The sequence below is a fragment of the Silene latifolia genome, chromosome Y (genome assembly GCF_048544455.1).
Source record: "Silene latifolia isolate original U9 population chromosome Y, ASM4854445v1, whole genome shotgun sequence".
NCBI lineage: Eukaryota > Viridiplantae > Streptophyta > Magnoliopsida > Caryophyllales > Caryophyllaceae > Silene > Silene latifolia.
In genome coordinates, this window is record NC_133538.1 from 471249978 (window position 1) to 471271293 (window position 21316).

At 41.3% G+C, this 21316-nt stretch overlaps 1 non-coding gene across 1 annotated transcript; it reads right to left on the reverse strand.

Moving 5' to 3' along the window:
- Positions 1-19828: 19828 nt before the first annotated feature.
- LOC141635305 (small nucleolar RNA R71) lies at positions 19829-19935 on the reverse strand. Its single transcript, XR_012540003.1, has one exon. It is a non-coding gene; the product is annotated as a small nucleolar RNA R71 (small nucleolar RNA).
- Positions 19936-21316: the final 1381 nt, after the last annotated feature.

Sequence of the window (21316 nt, forward strand, 5' to 3'; positions counted from 1 at the left end):
TACTCACTCATTATCATATTGATCATGCTAGAAAGGTTGTCAATCATACTAACATAATGAAACATGATGAATAAATGAAAGTAATTAGCAATAATTAAAAAGGGATTAAGAGATTATACCTACTAATGATTCCAATAATAAAGCAAGAATAATAGAAGTACTTGAATCCTAGATTGAGAGGTTGTCAATCTCCCAATAATAACCCAAATAATCTTCAATTACCCAAAATAAAGTAAGAACAAGAGAGAGATTAAGGAACTAAAACTTGGATTAAAACTTGATTAATATTTGATTACAATATTGAAGAGAGATTTGATTGATATTAACTACCCTAATTATTGATAAGAAGAACATGCTCCTCTAATTAGACTAATGGGGTATTTATAGTGAAAATTAGGGAGGATGCATTAGGGTTAACTAAGGGCTAAACTAGTAATTACACTTTTTAAGTTGAGCAAGGAGCCTCCGGGATTGTCCGAGAGAAGGGCTTCTTCATTTCGTAGCTTGAAGAACGCAGCTGTCTTTGTCTTTGTGATCCGTGCGGCTGGGAGTCGGGACGGCCGGATCTGGGATGGACAATCCGAGCGGATCAAGGAACAAGACGCACGGACTGGGCATGGGCAATCCGAGCGGATTCCTGGTGAGGACGCTCGGACTGGCGAGGACGGACGGATTCTCTACAATCCGTTCGGATTGTAGCTCAGCAGCTTTCCTTCTTCTTTTTCTTCCCTTTTCTTCATGAATTCCTTGGGGATTTCCTTGGGGACTCAAGGATCCTTTTCTCAACAATGCTCTTCTACTATGCTATGTACAAAGGCCTTCTAGTCTTGTCTCTCCTTGATGCTTGGTCATTGAATATGATCAATTTAGCCTTGTTTTGCCATGAAAATGCAAGATTCTTACTCCTTTCCTACCAAGGGATCAAAATCTCAAAGAATATGCAAAACAAAGAACAAAAGATAAGAAATGACCCAAATAGGCACTAAAAAGCATAGAAACAATGGTAATTCGGGGGCTAAATATGCGCCAATTATGGTCGCATCAAATATCCCCAAACCGAACCTTTGCTCGTCCCGAGTAAAGAGGTGACAAAGACTAGGACCAAAACTAACCTAACCTAATAATAATAGCCGATATGAGACAATTAGCGGGTCTCACTCCGCCCCTTCAACTCACAACAAGACAACCATGAGGTAGGATGCCTTCTTGCAAGGCAAGGTGGGTCTTGCCAAAATGGCGACACATCCAAACATTAAGCACACAAAATCAAGTAATGGATGCATCTACAAAAAGAATAGCCACTTTCCTCATCTAAGTGGCGGAAATTATCTACAAGGGAAGCAATTCAAGGGTACACAATCCTTCATAGATGCAATTTGTTCAAACTACTAAGCCTAGAAGGATACCAATAAATCACCTCCAAAAGGTGTCAAGCTAGGGTACCTTTGTCCTCAATCGTTAAATGCTTTTGTCAAGAATAGACTCCCTATGGTGTTAGAAACACCGGAGGATCACGGAATTCCCCTTCTTGCCTAGACAAGAAGAAGGGTCGTCCCCTCTCTACCATGCACAAAAATGGATACGATGGATAAAGGGATCGATAGATGTTTGAGTTTCATTTTGGGAGTTTGCTTTTGTTTTTGTTTTCCCCCCAAATTTCTTTGGCATTTGACTTTTTGAGAACACTTTCTTGCCATTTCTTTTTGATTTTTGGCATTTCAATACTTGACAACTTTTTGCATTTTCTTTTTGAACATTTTCAAAGTCACCCCAATTAGTAACGAGGGTGCCTTATTTTTGAAGCTTTAGGAGTTCTATTTTTGCTCCTCTTTTCTTTTGATGCATTTTTGCAAACTTTCTTTCACTTTTCATTTCATTGAACTCAAATTGATTTCTTTTTGTTTTGTGCCCATTCCCTTTGATGACAAAAATGTGGTAGAACATGGATGAATGATAGAAGTATGCATGGTTTCAAGGGTCACCTTGGAATAAACGGTAGCCAAGGAGTTATCACACCACAAGGTACTCTTGACTAGGCCTTAAACCATGGGTCAAAGGATACTAGCATGACACATCCTAGGGTGTTTTACAAGCATTCTAACAAACAAAGTCTTAAGAATAAAAAGCATCTACTAGGGCCTATATACACTTGTCAAGCTTCCCAAATAGACGGTTTCGCAAAATTTTTCTAACATGCAAACTACATGCCATGATGCAACTAGCATAAATACATCCTAATGCAAATGATTCTACCAACTAATATGCCATATAAACTAAATGCAATCCTAAGTTCACATTGTTTTACCGCATCAATCAAAATAAAGCCACATAGTCATTAACATAAAGAGGAGAAAGGAGATTGGAAAGATCATACCATGCGGTCTTCAATATCCTCATGTCTCGGATGTGGCGTAGTCAATCAAAGTGAACAAGGATGAAACAAACACAATATATACAAGACAATATATACAAAGGAAATGAACTTGTTTTTGGTTTTTTCAATTTTTCAAATTTTTATGATTTTTGAAATTTTTCAATTTTTATGGTTTTTGAATAAAAGTTAAGAGTTAGAATTCCCATCCCCACACTAATATGGGCATTGTCCTCAATGGCCAAAATGATGGAAATTATGCAAAGAATGATGCATGATTTCTATACTAAATGCAATTCTACACTAAGCTATACTACATGATGCATGGTTTTTGTTATGACGGAGAGGATAATTTAAATTACCTCCCGTTGCGTATGCATTTAACTTCCCCAAACCAAGCAAGACACTATTGCTAATGTCAAAGCATGGGGGAGTTCATGCACATGCTATGCTATGCATGAGACTAGATTGTCATTTTGGATTTTACAAAAGTGGGAACAATAAAGAACACCTCAAAGGAACCGAGGTGTGAGTCCTTTGATGTTGCTAGGACTAAACCAACAATGATCAAAGTTAAATAAAATACAAATAAACAAGATGCAAAGTTCTTTTCATGAAAAATAAAGATAAAGAGGAGAGATTTAGAAAACTTCACTTGAACTAAAGTGGGTGCCTCTTGCCCGCTCCACCTAGTGATGAAGTAATCTCCTAGAAATCGGCATCATCTCCTTCAATATCGGTATCCCAAATATCCCTAGAAGCATCACTTAAACTTGGATCCATGAATTCATCTTCTTCTTCACTCTCAAGCTTCACCGTATCACCTCCACAAGAGTCGCCGCTCTCCTCCCCTTTGCGACCGTTTGCCCCTTCATTGGCCTTGTCCGAGTTAGGAAAGAGCAACTCCATTTGAGCCCATGAAGGAAAATCTCCTTCTTCACTTATCCGTCCCTTTTTAACCATGTCGTGGTATTGAGGGTAAAGAGCATAATAGTTGTCCACCTTGGTTTCATATTGACGGTAGTGCAAGTCTTGCAAGATTCCCGTGACAAAGTCGTCACGGGGGAGGATGAAGGGATTCGGATGGTTGTAAGGTTGGTAGGGAAAGGGGTAGGGAGGCACCTTTATCTTTTCACCTTGAGTTTGTTGTTCTTGTTGTTGTGGTGGAGGAGCTTGTGGGGGTGGAGCTTGCCTTTCTTGACTTTGAATGAGGTAAGAGGGTATTGGGGACAAGCTTCCTCTCCTTGGGGAGACTCGAGGTAGGTCGGCCATCGGAAGGTAGATAGGATCACTTCCTTTTGTCAACCATTTGATCCTTTTATCAACCCCCTCAAGGGTTATCCAATGGTGTTGGACAACAAGGAGGTCTTCATTAATTCTCATTCCTCCCGAGAGTGGAGTGTACTCATTGTTCTCATTGAACCTAGGATTAAAGTGCTTTGCAAGTCTTGTTATGAGTCCACCATTCACTATATGCTTTTTCCCATCATCATCACCATTTCGGAATTTCGCCCACTTTTCTAGCAAGACTAGAGGTGCATTGAGATGATACCCGTCTCTTCCTTGAATGTTTAGATAGGATTCCATGAACATGAGGTCCATTTGATTCACAATAGCCGGGTCTCGTCGGGCGAAGAGGGTACCCGAGAGAAATCGGTATGTGAGCCTCAAGATTGGGTTTTGGATGTGAAAAGCAAGACACTCTTTGGTAAGAATGAAGTCCCGGCCCGTCATGGCCCTCCACAAGGGTGCGACACTATACTTCTTGGGTCTTGATGTTCGGGTAGGCGAGACATCAAGACCGAACACTCTCGCAAATTCCACAAGGGTCATTGTTCTAGAGACATTTTCCAACCTAAACTCTATGCTAATCACTTTGTTTGAAGTGATAATCTTTAAGCAACTCAAGAATTCGAGCACAAGAGACCGATAGGTGGGTTCAAACATGCGAAAGAGTGTTGAAAGACCAAAAACCTCAAATAAAGCCTCCACTTGGTGAAAGATTCCAAGTTTTCTCAAAGTATCATGACAAAGGAATTTAGTAGGAAGAATATTCTTACTTAAGAGTCGATGGAAGACCAAACGCTGCACATCATCAAGGAATTCCACATTCGAGAAGTCGTCGAGCCTTGTGAGGTCTACAATTTCCACATGCTCCCTTCTAATGGTGTTGAGATGTGAGGTAGAGGAACTTCCCACCATCCTAGGTCTTCTTGCATTTCTAAAGGAGGATCTTCTAGGTGCCATCCTTGAGTTCTTTTGATTTGGGTTATTTTGTTTGAAGATTTGCTAAGGTTGTTCTTTGTTGATTGAGAATTGGAAACCCTAGAAAATTTGGGGGTTTTTGATTTTGAGGGTGAAGAGAGTGATTTGGAATATGTATGGGAGTTACAAGGGGGTGAGTTTTATAGGGTGAGTGGAAGGAGTAGTGATGTGTCATTATATGGGTGGTGGGGTGTAATTTAATTGAGAAAAGTCGGGTCGAGGAACGGGCAGGGAGACGAGCGGATTGAGCCGAGACGCTCGGATTCTCCTCTCACGGGACGGGCGGATTCTGGGCAAGACGCCCGGATTCTGCCTCAGAGCAAAATCCCAGAATTTTTCTCGCCTCAAGACGAGCGTCCCGAGCATAAGACGCTCGGATTCATCAGGGTCAGGACGGGCGTCTTCTTGAGAAGACGGGCGGATTCTTCGACAGAGATTTTTCTTTGAAATGCTCAGGAGAAAAGACGGGCGTCTTTTCACTAATCCGGCCGGATTCTCTCAGACGGGCGTCTTTTTCCTTAGGACGCTCGGATTCTTCTTTGATCCGAAACCTTCAATTTCTCAACACAATTTGACGCGCGGTTTCTCCCTTGGACGTCCGTATTCGCCAGGACGTCCGGATCTCCGAGAGACGCACGGATTCTTGCTGCGAGTGTTGACTTTTTCTCCTTTCTTTCAATGCATCCCCACACTTAGGAATTTTCTCCTTCCTTCATTCAAAAACTCATTAGTAACCCTCCCTCACTTGCGCTCATGAAAAGAATTTATGCTTATTAAACAAATGCAATTAAATGATAAATACAAGTTAGAGGGTTAGTATATTTACAAATGGCGGTTTAGGGAGGACTCCACCAAACTCTCATTCTTGATGAGGTGTCAAGGAGAAAGAGGACCGAGGTAGGTAGCCTCGACCTCTCCAACAAATGCTCCTTCATAGTATGGCTTCAATCTTTGACCATTTACCTTGAACTTGCTTCCATCTTCCGCCTTGAGTTCGAAATCTCCATACTTCCCAACTTCGGTTATCACATAGGGACCCATCCATCTAGAGTTCAATTTTCCCGGAAAGAGTCGGTAGCGGGAATTGAATAGAAGGACTTTGTCTCCCTTGTGCAAGGCCTTTTGTCGAATTCTCTTATCATGAAGCAATTTTGTTCTTTCTTTGTAAATCTTTGCATTCTCATAAGATTGTAGTCGGAATTCCTCCAACTCTTGGATTTGGATCATCCTCTTTTGACCGCTCAATTTGAGATCAAGATTGAGTGCTCGGATTGCCCAATAAGCTTTGTATTCCAATTCGATTGGCAAATGACATGCTTTTCCATATACAAGCTTGTAGGGGGAGGCACCTATGGGAGTTTAATAGGCCGTCCTATAAGCCCAAAGAGCATCATCAAGCTTTGTGCTCCAATCTTTCCGAGTCTTGTTCACAACTTTTTCAAGGATTTGCTTGATCTCTCTATTTGAAATTTCCACTTGACCGCTTGTTTGAGGATGATATCCCAAGCCGGTTCGATGTTGAACACCATATTTGGTCAAAAGGGATGCAAGCTTCTTTTCATGGAAATGTGTTCCTCCATCACTAATGATAGCTCTAGGAACCCCAAATCTTGGGAAAATTATCTTCTTGAAAAGCTTGGTGACCGTTTTTGCATCATCATTTGGGGTGGCAATTGCCTCCACCCACTTTGAAACATAATCTACGGCCACAAGGATGTACTTGTTCCTGTTAGATGTCACAAAGGGGCCTTGGTAGTCAATTCCCCAAACATCGAAAATCTCCACCTCTAGAATGCCCCTTTGCGGCATTTCGTTTCTCCAAGATATATTCCCCGTTCTTTGACAAGCATCACAATGAATGATGAATTCTCTTGTATCTTGAAACATTGTGGGCCAATAGAAACCCGATTGGAGGATTTTCGCAACGGTTCTTCTTGCTCCATGGTGCCCACCGTAGGGTGATGAATGACATCCTTCCAAGATTCCTTGGATTTCCCATTGAGGGATGCATCTCCGGTAGAGCCCATCACTACACTCCTTGTAGAGGTTTGGATCATCCCAAAAGTACCTCTTCACTTCGAATAGGAATCTCTTCCTTTGGTTGTGGTTCAAGTTAGGAGGGAGCACTTTTCCAACAATATAGTTAGCATAATCGGCAAACCATGGGGTGATGTGCCTTTCAAGTTGAGTTTGAATAGCCATCAAGATATCGTCGGGGAATGAGTCATTGATCGGTGTTTCTCCATTCTCATCATGAAACCGGATCCTTGACAAATGATCCGCCACTACATTCTCGGCTCCTTTCTTGTCTCTTATTTCTAAGTCAAATTCTTGAAGTAGCAAAATCCATCTTAACAACCTTGGTTTTGCCTCCTTCTTTATCAAGAGATGTCGAAGAGCACGGTGATCCGAAAATACAATCACCTTGGATCCAAGTAAGTAGGACCGAAATTTATCCAAAGCATATACAATGGCAAGAAGTTCCTTTTCGGTCGTGTCATAATTCACTTGAGAAGGGTCGAGGGTTTTGCTTATGTAATAGATGGCATGAAGAGCTCTCCCTACCCGTTGGCCAAGTACCGCTCCAACGGCGTAGTTGCTAGCGTCACACATAATCTCAAAAGGTAACTCCCAATTTGGGGGTTGGATGATTGGTGCCGAGATCAATGCTTCTTTGATTCTATTAAAAGCTTCAACACACTCGTCAGTAAATTGGAATTGGGCATCCTTAAGCAAAAGTTGAGTGAGGGGTTTTGCTATTTTAGAAAAATCTTTTATGAAACGACGGTAAAAACCCGCGTGACCGAGAAAACTTCTCACCCCTCTAACATTCACGGGAGGTGGGAGTTTCTCTATCACCTCAACTTTAGCTTTATCTACCTCGATGCCTTTTCCGAAATCAAATGACCCAAAACAATTCCTTCATTAACCATGAAATGACACTTTTCCCAATTTAAAACAAGACTAACATCTTCACATTTTTGCAATACAAGAGAAAGATTATGCAAGCATGAGTCAAAGTCCTTTCCATAAACACTAAAATCATCCATAAAAACTTCCATTATGGTCTCTAGATAATCGGAGAAGACACTCATCATGCATCTTTGGAAAGTGGCGGGGCATTACATAATCCAAAAGGCATTCTTCTATATGCAAAAGTGCCATAAGGGCACGTGAAGGTGGTCTTATGTTGGTCATCCGGGTGTATAGGGATTTGGAAGAATCCCGAATACCCGTCAAGGTAACAAAAGAATTTGTTAGAGGCTAACCTCTCAAGCATTTGGTCAATGAATGGTAAGGGGAAGTGATCTTTCCTTGTTGCGGAGTTCAATTTACGGTAGTCAATGCACATACGCCAACCGGTGATCATTCTTGTGGGTATTAATTCATTCTTTTCATTTGTCACTACCGTAGTACCTCCTTTCTTAGGTACCACTTGGACGGGGCTAACCCACAAAGAATCCGATATGGGATATATGATTCCCGCATCAAGTAATTTCATGACTTCTCCTTTGACAACTTCTTGCATGTGGGGGTTCAATCTTCTTTGGGGTTGAATGGTAGGTCTATGGTCGTCCTCTAGATGAATCCTATGCATGCAAAAGTTGGGACTAATTCCCTTAAGGTCATCTAGACTATAACCTATAGCCTTCTCATGTTGTTTCAACACATTAAGCAATTTACCCAATTGGTCATCATCAAGTCTATCATTAACAATCACGGGTTTGGTCTTTGATTCATCAAGGTAAGCATATTTCAAATTTGGGGGAAGGGGTTTCAAAGTAGGAGTTTGTACCTCACTTTCCTCCTTTGGAGTGTCATTGAGAATTTGCTCCATCTCCATTAGACATTCCATTCTCATGACATATTCTTCTTCACTTTCATTAACCTCATCATATTCAAATTCCATGATGGGTTCCTCTTGCTCTTGAGTTTGTAGAATATCTTCTAGGATAGATTGCTCATCCTCTATGGGTTGACATGCTTCCACTAGAATATTATGCACCAACTCGGATTGTGCATGAGTGAGTTCTTTGTTAGCTAGAGCGGCCTCAAAGAGATCCACCTCCAACTCCCAATACATGCTCTTAGCCTTACTTGCTTCTAAGGCCTCTAATGCTTGCATGGGATCCTTGAAGTAAGGGATACTCAAATGGTCCTCTACAAAACAATCTATGAAATCCATTCTCGCAAAATATCAAACAACTAGAAAACAATTAGAACAAACCTTGAGGAGTTTTACTTCCCAAGGTGAAAAAGACACAACTAAAAACAATAAAAGAAATCTTAAATCAATTAAACACCGTCCCCGGCAACGGCGCCATTTTTGATCGGAGCCATTTGGTGTTCACAATTAAGCATATGTGGTCGTTGGTCAATGGTCGATACAAAACACAATTTATACTTCACAAACAACTCTACAATTAGTAAAGAGGCAAGTAAAGGTCGGATCCCAAGGGACGGGTATTGAAATGAAGATTCTATTGTAACTAGCGGTGTCTAGGGGTGTCACAAATTGGGTTGATGTAGAAGGTTACTAAACTAAAATAGCAATGAAAATAAACTAACAAGGTAAATGAAATAAGGGTGTAAACAATTGATTAAAAGCACTAGGGTGTCATGGGTTCATAGGGGAATCATGGGATATGATCATACAAACATGTTCTCAAATTATAAGCAAGCAATTATTGTTGTGATGGATTGAGTTGGGTTATATCTTACAATCCTAGGAAAGTTTGGGTCCTGGAGCCGAATCTCTTGGATTGTACAACACCTACAAGTCGACTTAATCTTCCCTACTTAACACATGCATGGTCTAACAAGACTCGAGTTGGGTTATGTCTTACAAGTCAAGTTGAAAGGATAGAAGATGATAGTAAATGCAAGGATTCATAGGCTTAGCATTTCATCAAATATAACATGTGCATGCATTAAGATCAAAACAAGCAAGCAAATAAGATATGAAAGCATATTAATTTAAGCATGAATCATTCCCCATGTTGGTTTCCCCTAATCACCCATTAAACCCTAGCTAAGAGACTACTCACTCATTATCATATTGATCATGCTAGAAAGGTTGTCAATCATACTAACATAATGAAACATGATGAATAAATGAAAGTAATTAGCAATAATTAAAAAGGGATTAAGAGATTATACCTACTAATGATTCCAATAATAAAGCAAGAATAATAGAAGTACTTGACTCCTAGATTGAGAGGTTGTCAATCTCCCAATAATAACCCAAATAATCTTCAATTACCCAAAATAAAGTAAGAACAAGAGAGAGATTAAGGAACTAAAACTTGGATTAAAACTTGATTAATATTTGATTACAATATTGAAGAGAGATTTGATTGATATTAACTACCCTAATTATTGATAAGAAGAACATGCTCCTCTAATTAGACTAATGGGGTATTTATAGTGAAAATTAGGGAGGATGCATTAGGGTTAACTAAGGGCTAAACTAGTAATTACACTTTTAAGTTGAGCAAGGAGCCTCCGGGATTGTCCGAGAGAAGGGCTTCTCCATTTCGTAGCTTGAAGAAGAAACGTGTCTGTGTCTTTGTGATCCGTGCGGCTGGGAGTCGGGACGGCCGGATCTGGGATGGACAATCCGAGCGGATCAAGGAACAAGACGCACGGACTGGGCATGGGCAATCCGAGCGGATTCCTGGTGAGGACGCTCGGACTGGCGAGGACGGACGGATTCTCTACAATCCGTTCGGAATGTAGCTCAGCAGCTTTCCTTCTTCTTTTTCTTCCCTTTTCTTCATGAATTCCTTGGGGATTTCCTTGGGGACTCAAGGATCCTTTTCTCAACAATGCTCTTCTACTATGCTATGTACAAAGGCCTTCTAGTCTTGTCTCTCCTTGATGCTTGGTCATTGAATATGATCAATTTAGCCTTGTTTTGCCATGAAAATGCAAGATTCTTACTCCTTTCCTACCAAGGGATCAAAATCTCAAAGAATATGCAAAACAAAGAACTAAAGATAAGAAATGACCCAAATAGGCACTAAAAAGCATAGAAACAATGGTAATTCGGGGGCTAAATATGCGCCAATTATGGTCGCATCAATGGTGTTCAAGCTGCTTCTGGTAGTTGGCACATGGATTTCTGCTGGAATTACTGCTTCACAGCCATAGACCAAGGAATATGGCGTCTGGCCTGTGGCTGTTTTGGGTGTTTTTCTGTTAGCCCACAAGACTAAGGGTAGTTCTTCTGCCCATCTTCCTTTCCTTCTTTTTAGCTTTTTCTTCAGGCAGCTGATTACTACTTTATTGCTTGACTCTGCCTGACCGTTGGCTTTTGGATAGCCTGTTGTGGATGTGACTAGGTTGATGTTCCATTGTGCACAGAAGTTTGCTGTTCTTTTTCCCACAAATTGTGTACCGTTGTCACAAACTATTTCTGAAGGTATTCCATATCTGCATATGATATTCCGTTTGATGAATGATATGACATCCTTCTCTTTGACTTGCCTGTAAGAGTCTGCTTCTATCCACTTGGATAAGTAGTCAGTCATTGCTAGCATGAAAACTTTTTGTCCAGGCGCTTGAGGTAATTTGCCTACTATATCCATGCCCCATTTCATGAATGGCCAGGGGGCTGAGATGGAATGTAGTAGCTCTGATTGTTGGTGGATATAAGGGGAGTGGATTTGGCAGGCTTCACATTTGGAGCTGTATGCTATGCAGTCAGCTCTCAGGGTTGGCCAAAAATAGCACATCCGAGGACTTTGCTTGCCGGGCTTGCTTCGCCACCTTTGTGATTTCCAAGTATCCATCATGTATATCTTCTATGACCTGTCTGGCTTCATTTGGTTCCAGGCAACGTAGGTAAGGTCCAGCCTGAAACTTTTTAAACAATGTGTTATTGATAATGGTATAAGTGGGTGCTTTGATTTTCAGGGCCCTCGCTTCGTTTTTATCTTTAGGGAGTATCCCCTGTAAGAACCAATCATAGTAGGGTTTTGTGGACAATGGGCCACGGGGGCGCTTGGGAAGTAAGCGTTTGCATTTGTGGAGTCGCCACCAATTTGTTGTGGAAAATTGGAAACCGTTCGAATACCTCGTGCCATGTCAAAACACAAAGTAGTGACATGAACACCAAGAACTCGTTACCCTTAGCATTCTATGTCTAGAATGACTCTCGTGGATGCCAATGAACACGGATGTTCATAGAGATCTGGTGTAAGGGGCGAGGGTACGTATTAGGAAGCTCTTTTGATCGAACACCTAATCCCACCCGCCTCGATAGCGGCCTCTACTAATGATTAGGGAAAATCATCTATACTTGATATATTGTCGATTATATGCATGCAATGCAACATCCAACGTTTTAATCCTAACATGTGAGAATTAAACTAAGTCGGTGAACAAGTAATTTAACATGCATTTGAGTCAAAGTCGGGATTTAGGATTGATTACATGTGAAAGCATACAAGTGATAATAAAGAGATACAATAATAATACAATAAATAAAAATTACAATAATTACATCGTTTTTAATTGATTTATGTCGAAAATACTTTTAAAACGGATAATTTGGAAAAGAACAAAATGAACGAATTAACGAACAGAAATTAAGGCGATAATACGAATAATAGTTAATTAATTACGTAATTAAATAAACTAGGTCGAGGTAAAACGGGAGTTCAGAGACAGAAGTCTGCCAGGAACAGGCGCAGCAGAGCTGCGCCCTCTGGAAGAGGCGCAGCAGTCACTGCGTCTGTTCCTTGGCTCAGTTCTGGCTGTGAAGCCGGAATTGCAAATTGTTAATGCTCGTTGGTGAATTTAATGATTGATTATATTATTTGACTCGGATGAACGTGATTAGCAGATTATTTACATGCGATTAACGGTCATGAAAGCGATAAACATGGATGAAATTAATTAGGACGAATTATTTACAAGATTAAAGAGATTAATTAACAAATTAATGAACTAAACAAATTGATTAGGTTATATACGATGTATTAATGACGGACTAATGATCAATATGATAATAAACAGGTGAGAATATATCAAAGATCGAATTCCAGAGACTCAATATTGATGAATCGAACCTCTAAAACCCGAATTTGATTTTAGTGACGAAAACCCGCAAATATGAATTACTTGGGATTTAAGTCGAGAATTACATGTTTAATTAAATATTAATGATGAATATATTACATGTTAGAATTATTATGCTTAAATCGTCATATGAACAATGAACAATTGAAGAAAGAAATAAAACAAAACGAATCAACGAAAGACGAAGGAAGAAGAAAGGAAGCAGGAACTGCGGCAGCCTCACGAAGAGGCGCAGTAGGTACTGGGTCCCTTCGAAGAGGCACAGTAGGTACTGCGTCCCTTCGAAGAGGCGCAGCAGTTGCTGCGTCCTTTCTCGACGGTTGTCTTCTAATAATCCGTAAAAAGGGTTTTAAACAAAGGATTTTAGAAATCGGTTTTAATTATATTTTCGACATAAATCCAATAATATGATTACAAAAGATAAATAACAATATATAAAAGAGAGATTTACACCCTCAGACTTACATGTTTGACGAAACAAGATGAACTAAGTTAACGTTTAGTGATGCTCGACTCGAATGTAACGAATGTGCCCTCATAAGAGGAAAACGAATAAGATTGATTAAAGTTGATTATGGTGGAGTTGGTCAAATTGGTCGGTCATGCAAAACGAGGCTGGTACTCAGAAAGATCCGAGCTTACGTGGTCGAAAGTTCAAGCACGTAGACGCCAAAAAGTAAGAACGTGGTCTAGAATGCAAAGGGAGAAGAGAAGGGCGGACACTCGCGTGAGAAATATGTGAGACCGAAGGTCTCTATTTATACTAATCACGTGGAGGAAGTAGGGTTTTTCGGAGAAACTTTGGAAGTGAATCTCGAAAAGATACGAAAAATACGCAGAAAAGGACTTGGGAAGAGGCGCAGCAGCCACTGCGTCTCTTGGAAGAGTCGCAGAACCTGATGCGTCTATTCCCAAGTGGTTTACTCCTGCGGAAGAAAGATTTCCGTGTTTAGTTTATGGAATAACGGAATAATTTGGTTTTCCTTAATATTTTGTATGAATATTACGGGGAATTGTTTACCAAAGATTAAAAGATTTATAAAATATGGAATAGAAATATCCGGAACATTCCAGAACATTCCGACTCGGCATTTTAATGGTTGTCAGAAAATGAAGACGGTTTTAGGCCCGAACTCCAAATGTACTCTAATTACTGCCAAAACGACCGTATCGGCACGTAGATGACATTTAAGAGGTAGACATAAATGTTTGAGCGATCACTTGACGATAAACTTACGAACTGTCACAAATCATTCCGCGTACCAAACATGCGGCCCAATCATCACCGGGTGGTTTGCGGGAGGTGCAGAAATGAGGTATCTACAGAGCCCCCCACTTTGACTGAGGCTTGGACAAGGCGAAAGTCAAAGTATAGCCATCAGGTCAATCGAAGATTACAACCTGACGACTATGGTGACGCGAGGCGGCTCAAGGGGTCTGAACCAAGGACCTGTCGTCGGGAATATTTTAGAGTCTGTCGACTATCGGGGAGGGTCGTTTAAAGTCCATTAGACTACGTAAGGAAGCTCGCCAGCCATAAGAAGAGACCATACCTGAGATACCCCTGGGTGAAACGGGACTGAAGACGCTTCGGCAAAACTCTTTGGTCTGAAGATTACTTGGTGTCTGAAGGCATTAGGGGTCACAGGGATTATGAAGAAACTTCTTAACACTTCCGAAGGCTAACTCTGAAGGCTGTCTCTCACTAAAGGAAAGGCTGAAGGAAGGATTATCCCAAAGGTTTTCTAAAGGGTTGTCTGAAGGATTAAGGTAAGTTTATGAAAGATCTGAAGGGTTTATCCTGAAAAGGGTTACCTAAGAGATATGAAGGTTCGCCTGGGGAATGAAATGATGATTTTGAGTAAAGACAGCAGGACATAGTCTGGAACTGCTGGGAGAAATCTGTTTGTGTTCAGCTTCAAACAAACTTCGGAAGAATTTGGGGTCGATGTTGATCTCCATGTCTCGAGAGGAAGTGACTGTCGATCGTGAATTCTCGCTAGGGAACTTAATCGGGAACTGATCTCCATGTCTCGAGAGGGAAAGTCTATCCGTGTACTATCGCTGGGGGAACTTAATAAAGGCGTGTCGAAATACCTGTCAAAGAAGGAATGCTCGTTGTGACAAGCTAGGTCTTGGGTAAGAAAATAAGGCGATAATTTGTTGTTGGCTTAGAGGATGTGGATCCGGGTGAAGAACATACGTCAAACGGACCAAATATGTGATGTAGCATCAAGGAAGAGGCGCACCAAGGATGGGCCCACAAAAATAACAAACTCATTACGAATTTTTGAAAACTCGTATGAAGGAAAGCTGAGGAAGAGGCGCAGCAAGAGCTGTGTCCCTTGGAAGAGGCGCAGCACCTGCTGCGTCTATTCCTGGGCGTGTCTTTTCTGCGTAAAAACCCGATGAAACAGGGGTTTCATTTCATTTATTCGAAACACAAAATCTCAATTACTCTCTCAAATTCCAACCATTTCTATCAAAATTTGATCCAAAAGCTTGAATTTGCCATGACTAAATATTTTTCATTTTGAAATGCAGGTCGCGCCATCCCGGTTCATGGCTTTGTGGAGGGTAGCCAACCGGCTGCGGGCTACCGCCGTCGAGGCACTTGCTGGTGGCCAAGGACGTCAGGTATGAACCTTCCGTTTACTTTATTTTTGAGTTTTCTAATTTTCCTTTATGCTTGAAATGATTGACATGAGTCAGCTTTGTTGTTTGCAGAGGGAGCGCGATGTGGAGCGAGAGCTTTCCCAGTCCCGAGAGGAGACGGCTCGCTTGCTGAGGGAGCTCGAAGCGAGAGTTGCTGAGCTAGACGGCGACGAGCAGTAGCTTTCTTGTTGCTTCTTGTTTTTGGCTGTATTTTTGTACATTTATACATTTTCGGACATTTGGATTTTGTTTTGGGGCTCGAGCCCCCAGTTTAGTGTACATATCCCTTTTTTGGTTGTATATATGATGGTCTGAGTGCCTTTGCTGCTGGGTTGTTTTATTTGTACCTGCAGGTTAGATGTTTGAACAGGTTTGGTAGATGACGGTTTACGCCGTCATGCTGCCGAAATTTACACAGAAGTCACACAGAACATATATTTGTACATATGGCCTAAATTAGCGCAAAACAATGACTCGAAGATGCAAAAAAAGTACGACCAGAAATGAAAATGCAAAAAATTGGTCGGAAATGGCAAAAATGCAAAAATTTGGTCGGAAATGACCGGACGGTAAGGAGGGTTACCCCCTAAAAAAAGAAAAAAATAAAAACATATAAGTTTGAAATGGAGAGTGAAATGATTTTCCCCAAAAGGAAAAAAAAGCAAAAGAGAAATGTAAAGTTCAAAAAAATGATATAATTAAATATCAAAAATGTAAAAAAGAATAAATGAAATTAAATTGGTGAAATGATTCCCGAAAAAAAGAAAATTAAAAAGAAATGTATAAGTGTGCTAAAATGACGAAAATGTCGATATCGTCTCGAGATGCGTGCCCGCGGATTTAGGAAACACGAAATATGGTAACCTGGCGCATTTACCAAAATAATAACCTGTATGAATAGGAAATTATTCGTTGAGGAATTTAGGAAAGATCCAACGCGGAAAAGCGCAGAAAAAGAGTTGAGGAAGAGGCGCAGCAAGAGCTGCGTCCCTTCGAAGAGGCGCAGCACCTGCTGCGCCTGTTCCCCAGTGCGTCCGTTCTGACGGATTTTAGGAAACAACTTTTAGTATAAATAGAGACGTCGAAGGGGGTTTTATTCACATAATTCTTCCGTCTTTCTTCGTCTTATTACACAAAAACTCCCAAAATAAGCCTACATCATGAATACTCTTGAAATTCATCTAAAAGAGTGGACAAATGAGTTCTCTAGTGTGGAGAAGTATGACATGGGTGCTTATAATTTGGAGCGCTTTTGAGCCTGAAATTGATCAAGGTAGTCAAACCGTTTCTCGATGCTTGTCTTGACTATTGGGACCCTAATCATCACGTATTTGCCTTTCCTGGAGGAGACATTTGCCCATTTCCTGAGGAGATTGCTGCGATTGGTGATTGGGATCCGGAACATTTGGCTGCTATTCCCTCCACTTCTCAAGGGTATAAGAATAAGTTTAGAGACTTGCTTGGATTGGCCAGAGTTGATGTTGACCGTCTTGTGACCTCTAAAGGAGTGCGAATGTTGGATTTCATCGATTGCTTCAACAATAAGGCTGATCCTACTGTTTCTTATGTTTCAAGGCAAAGGGCTTTCGGGTTTTGCCTACTGCACGTATATGTCCTTCAATGGCATGTTGATGAGGACATGAGGGGCGACCCTCGTCTTTTGAGCTGATTGAGCAAATGGAGCTGCGCAGGAGCCCAGCTTGCCTGTGTTTAGGAGAGATCCTATTGGGCTTGGATAACATGAAAGCCAACCACGGCCTACCGTATTTGGGAAGTCCCATTATTTTGCAGGTAAAAGAGTACTTTTCTTTTTTCGTTTCTCTCTTTTTTTTCGTTTTTTTTTCGGTTTTTTGTTGTTTTTTTTTTCTAATACCCGTTTTTGGTAGGTCTGGCTTATGAAGCGTCTTCGATTGATCGAGCCCCCAGTTAATGTTCCTTCTTACCATGCTCGTTCGATTGCAATGAGGACCAGGCTTTACATGGTGGACTTCACTCGAGTGTGCAACTGATATAGGACCATTTTGCACTCTTTTTCCCTCTATTTTCATGCATATCCGACCCCATTTAAGGCGGTTTTGTACCCCCTTTACTCTCGTTTCTAGTCCCGATTCCCTTTACTATGACACTTTGGCCCCCTTGCAGAAATTGAGGCGGGAACGGGCGAAACGAAGCTAGAAAGACGGGATTTCTAAGCTTTGCATGAAAGATGAAGGGGATTATCTTTGAGGAGTACCCTCGTAGGTAGGGCGGCAAGAATTAGCTACGGCTGGGAGTACATCTACAAGGAAATGAAGGAATAATTGTGAAGAAGCATCCCCAGACGGTGGCCCGGCGGCCGGCTGACCGGCTGGGAGGACATTTGAGCTTAGGAAATGCAAAGAAGTGAAGAAAGTTCAGAATCTCCCAGTAGGTCAAATGGCCGTGGCCGGCTAGGTGGGAGTTCCTCCAAATGCCAAAAGTCAAGATTGAAGTCAGGGTGCCTCACCGGTCAAGAATCGGGCGGCGGTTGACCGGCCGTGCACACCTGATGACTTCAAAACTTGTCCAAAACTTCCAGAGATCTCCCAGCCGGTCAAATGACCGGCGGCCGGTTGACCGGCCGGGAGTGCATATACGTGTTTCAAAGCCCATTTCCAATTTCGGTCCTAATCCTTGTATAACCTATATATACCCCTCTCCTTAAACCCTTTACACAGAACCCTAGATCTAAAAAACATTCCATATTTATTGTAATATCTCCTTAATCAAGTTCTAATCTTTCAATAATTATTATTAATATTTAGCAAGAATTAGTTAGTTCTAGTAATAGTCAATTGTTTACACTTGTTTGTTGAAGTTTGTATTGGGGATTCTGAAGGGTTTTTCCTTCTTATTAATCAATCAAGCTTCCATCTTTCCTTTTGTTGGTATAATTTCTCTCCTTCCTTTTACTTGTTTATCATTTGTTTACATTTTCTTTGTCTTTTGATTTTGTTACAACCTTCATTATGTCTTCTCCTTGTGTTGTTTGCTTTTCTTCTCTATTTAGCATAATTTCCCTTAACATGAGTGAGTAGATCCCTTCTAGGGTTTAGGGTGATTCTTTATGGGAATTGTGGGCATGATTCTTTGAATATTTTGGTCTTTGGTGAAATTGTTTAACTTTCCTATTCAATGCACTCAAGGTGTTTGTTGATTTGCTCAAGTGAAAGCTTTGGCCTTTCCTCATTTATTGCTTAATTCTCCTTTGAAATGAAAGTTTTTGGGAGTCTTGATGTATGTTAGGAGAGGAGGGATACTTAATGAAAATTAGTAGCCACCCTTAAGATACCCAAGACATTGGTTCTTCATCTTAGGTTAATCTCTCACCATTGACCCTTTTTGATCTTCATGTTTGCCCCTAGACCATATTGATGACCCCGAAAGCCCTAGCTTTTAATTAACCGTATTCATTATCATCATCTTGTTTGTCTTTTGCTCTAGTGATTATAACCAAAACCTTTACTCTTAAATTTGATTAAACTTGACTCATAATTGAACATTGTAGCAACCCCCGCCGTCCTTGAGTTCGACCCCGACTAAATACTATGCCTTTTTCGGGTTTTATAAATTGTTTTGGTATAGGAAGTGGACGACAAATTTCCTATTATCAAATGGCGCCGTTGCCGGGGATGGCGTTAGGTTATGCTTAGTTTTATTTAGAGTCTTTGCTTTAATCTTGTGTCAATTATTAGTTTGCTTTAAGTAGTTGATTGTTGTTTGTAGAGTGTGTGAGATTTTTGCCTTTCCCTAGTGTGTAAAAACACTAGGAGACTTATGATTCGTTAAGTGTATGCCTAGGAGGAATCACCAAGCTCTTCTATTTAACTCCGACCCCGAAAGGCTCTTTAGAACCTTGAGGACTAGGACTCTCGAAAGAGTAAGGAATAATTCCACCCAAGCAAACATTGATCAACCAAACTCACACATCCCACAAAATTTTGATACAACAACTACGATTCAACCAAATACCACAATTGAGACTTTAGTAGAGAATCCCTTTCATAACTTCCTTAATTACAATAGCCCACCTCAAACACCACCACATCAAGAACCAAACCACCCACCACAAATGGCTCTTAGAGATCACAACCGGCCTAACCATAATGATTCATGTAATCCCATCAATTTTGGCACCTTGGCCCCAAACAACTTTGAAATGCATCCCGCCCAAGTCGGGTTAGTTGAGAAGGACTTGTTTGGAGGTCATCTTGAGGAGGATGCCCATGCTCATCTCCGGAAGTTTAAGAGGAAAGTATCAATGATGAACAAGAATGGGGTGTCCGAAGACACCTTGAGAATGATGTTGTTTCCGTTTTTCTTTGACGGGCAGCGGACCGGTGGTTGAACATTCACCCACCGGATACTTTCACTACTTGGGATGACTTAGCCCAAGAATTTATGGCCAAGTACTACCCTTCCTCAAAGACCGCGATGCTCCGCAACGAGATACATACGTTCCAACAAGAGGATGGGGAGTCCTTAGGTGAGGCTTGGGACCGTTACCAAGATTTGATAGCAAGTTGCCCCCACCATGGAATACCGGAATGGTACATTACTCAAACTTTCTTCCAAACTTTACTACCAAGAACCAAGGAGATGGTAAATGCCTCCGCGGGGGGAGGTTTTGACCACTTGAGTGATGAAGAGGGGATGACGTTGATCAAAAGAATGGTGGATTCGGAAGCAAATTACGGATCTAGAGGAAACATGTTAAGGAGAAATGGGAAGTTTCCAAAAGAAAACTCCTCCAACTCCGAGACAAATGCCAAGCTTGACTTGCTCACAAAGCAATTTGAGAAGTTTTCAAAGAATCAAGTGAACCAAGCCGCGACCTCTTATGGGCCGCCCATGGAAGAAGTTGCTCAAGTTGCGAGTTGTGAACTTTGTGGAGGAAGTGGCCATACATATGACTTGTGTGGGAACAATTACAATGGTGCCTATGAAGAGAATACCCAAGAGGTGAACGCTTTTCAAAGCTACAACAACAATCCTAGGCCACCAAGGCCTCCTTACAACAACCCAAACACCTACAATCCAAATACCAATTTCTACCACCCCGGGTTAAGGAACCACCCCAACTTTAGCTACAAAAGCACCAATGTTCAAAACCCCCAACATCTCCAACCACAAACCCAAACCAATCCACCCGGTTTTGCTCAACCAAGGGGAATTCTCCCAAACCCAAGAAATAATTTTGGAAATCAAAACCAATGGTCAAGCAACAATCCACCCCAAAACTATGGCAACCAACAACAAGGGCACCAAGAGTTTGGAGGAAACCAAAGCAACCAAGGGTTTTACCAAGGGAATCAAGTGAATCAAGCAAATCAAGGATTTGGGCAAGGGTATGTTCAAGGGTCTCAAGAACAAGGTCAAGGATCGAATTTCAATAACTATGGTCCGAGAGGTAACCTCCAAGTGGGGCAAAACAACAACCAAGGTCCCAATGCTAGATATGACTATGGGTTCCCCTTACCCATAGCCAACCAACCTCATCAAGAACCCCAAGGTGAGCTCTCTCAAGTGGAGCTTTTGAAGATGATTAAGAACATGCAACTTCAACATAGCCAAGAGATAGCTAACTTTGCAAAAGCTACTCAACAAGAACAAGCAAACTTGAGAGCTACATTTCTTAAGGACATGAGGGAAATGGAATCTAGGATGGCTTCTCATGCTATGGCTAACCCTCAAAGGCCACCCGGTGGTTTGTTGGCTCAAGGACAAAGCTCCAAAGATGCCTCAAATAGCCACCATGCTCATGCGGTAGTGCTAAGGAGTGGTTTAGAGCTTGAGGACCCTTACAAAGAACTTGAGTTGGAAGTTGATGAAGATCCCAAGGGGAATGAGGTAGAAATGGATGATGAAGAAGAAAGCTCACCCATTGAGGTTTCGGGTAAAGCTAAAGAAGACACCAAAGGA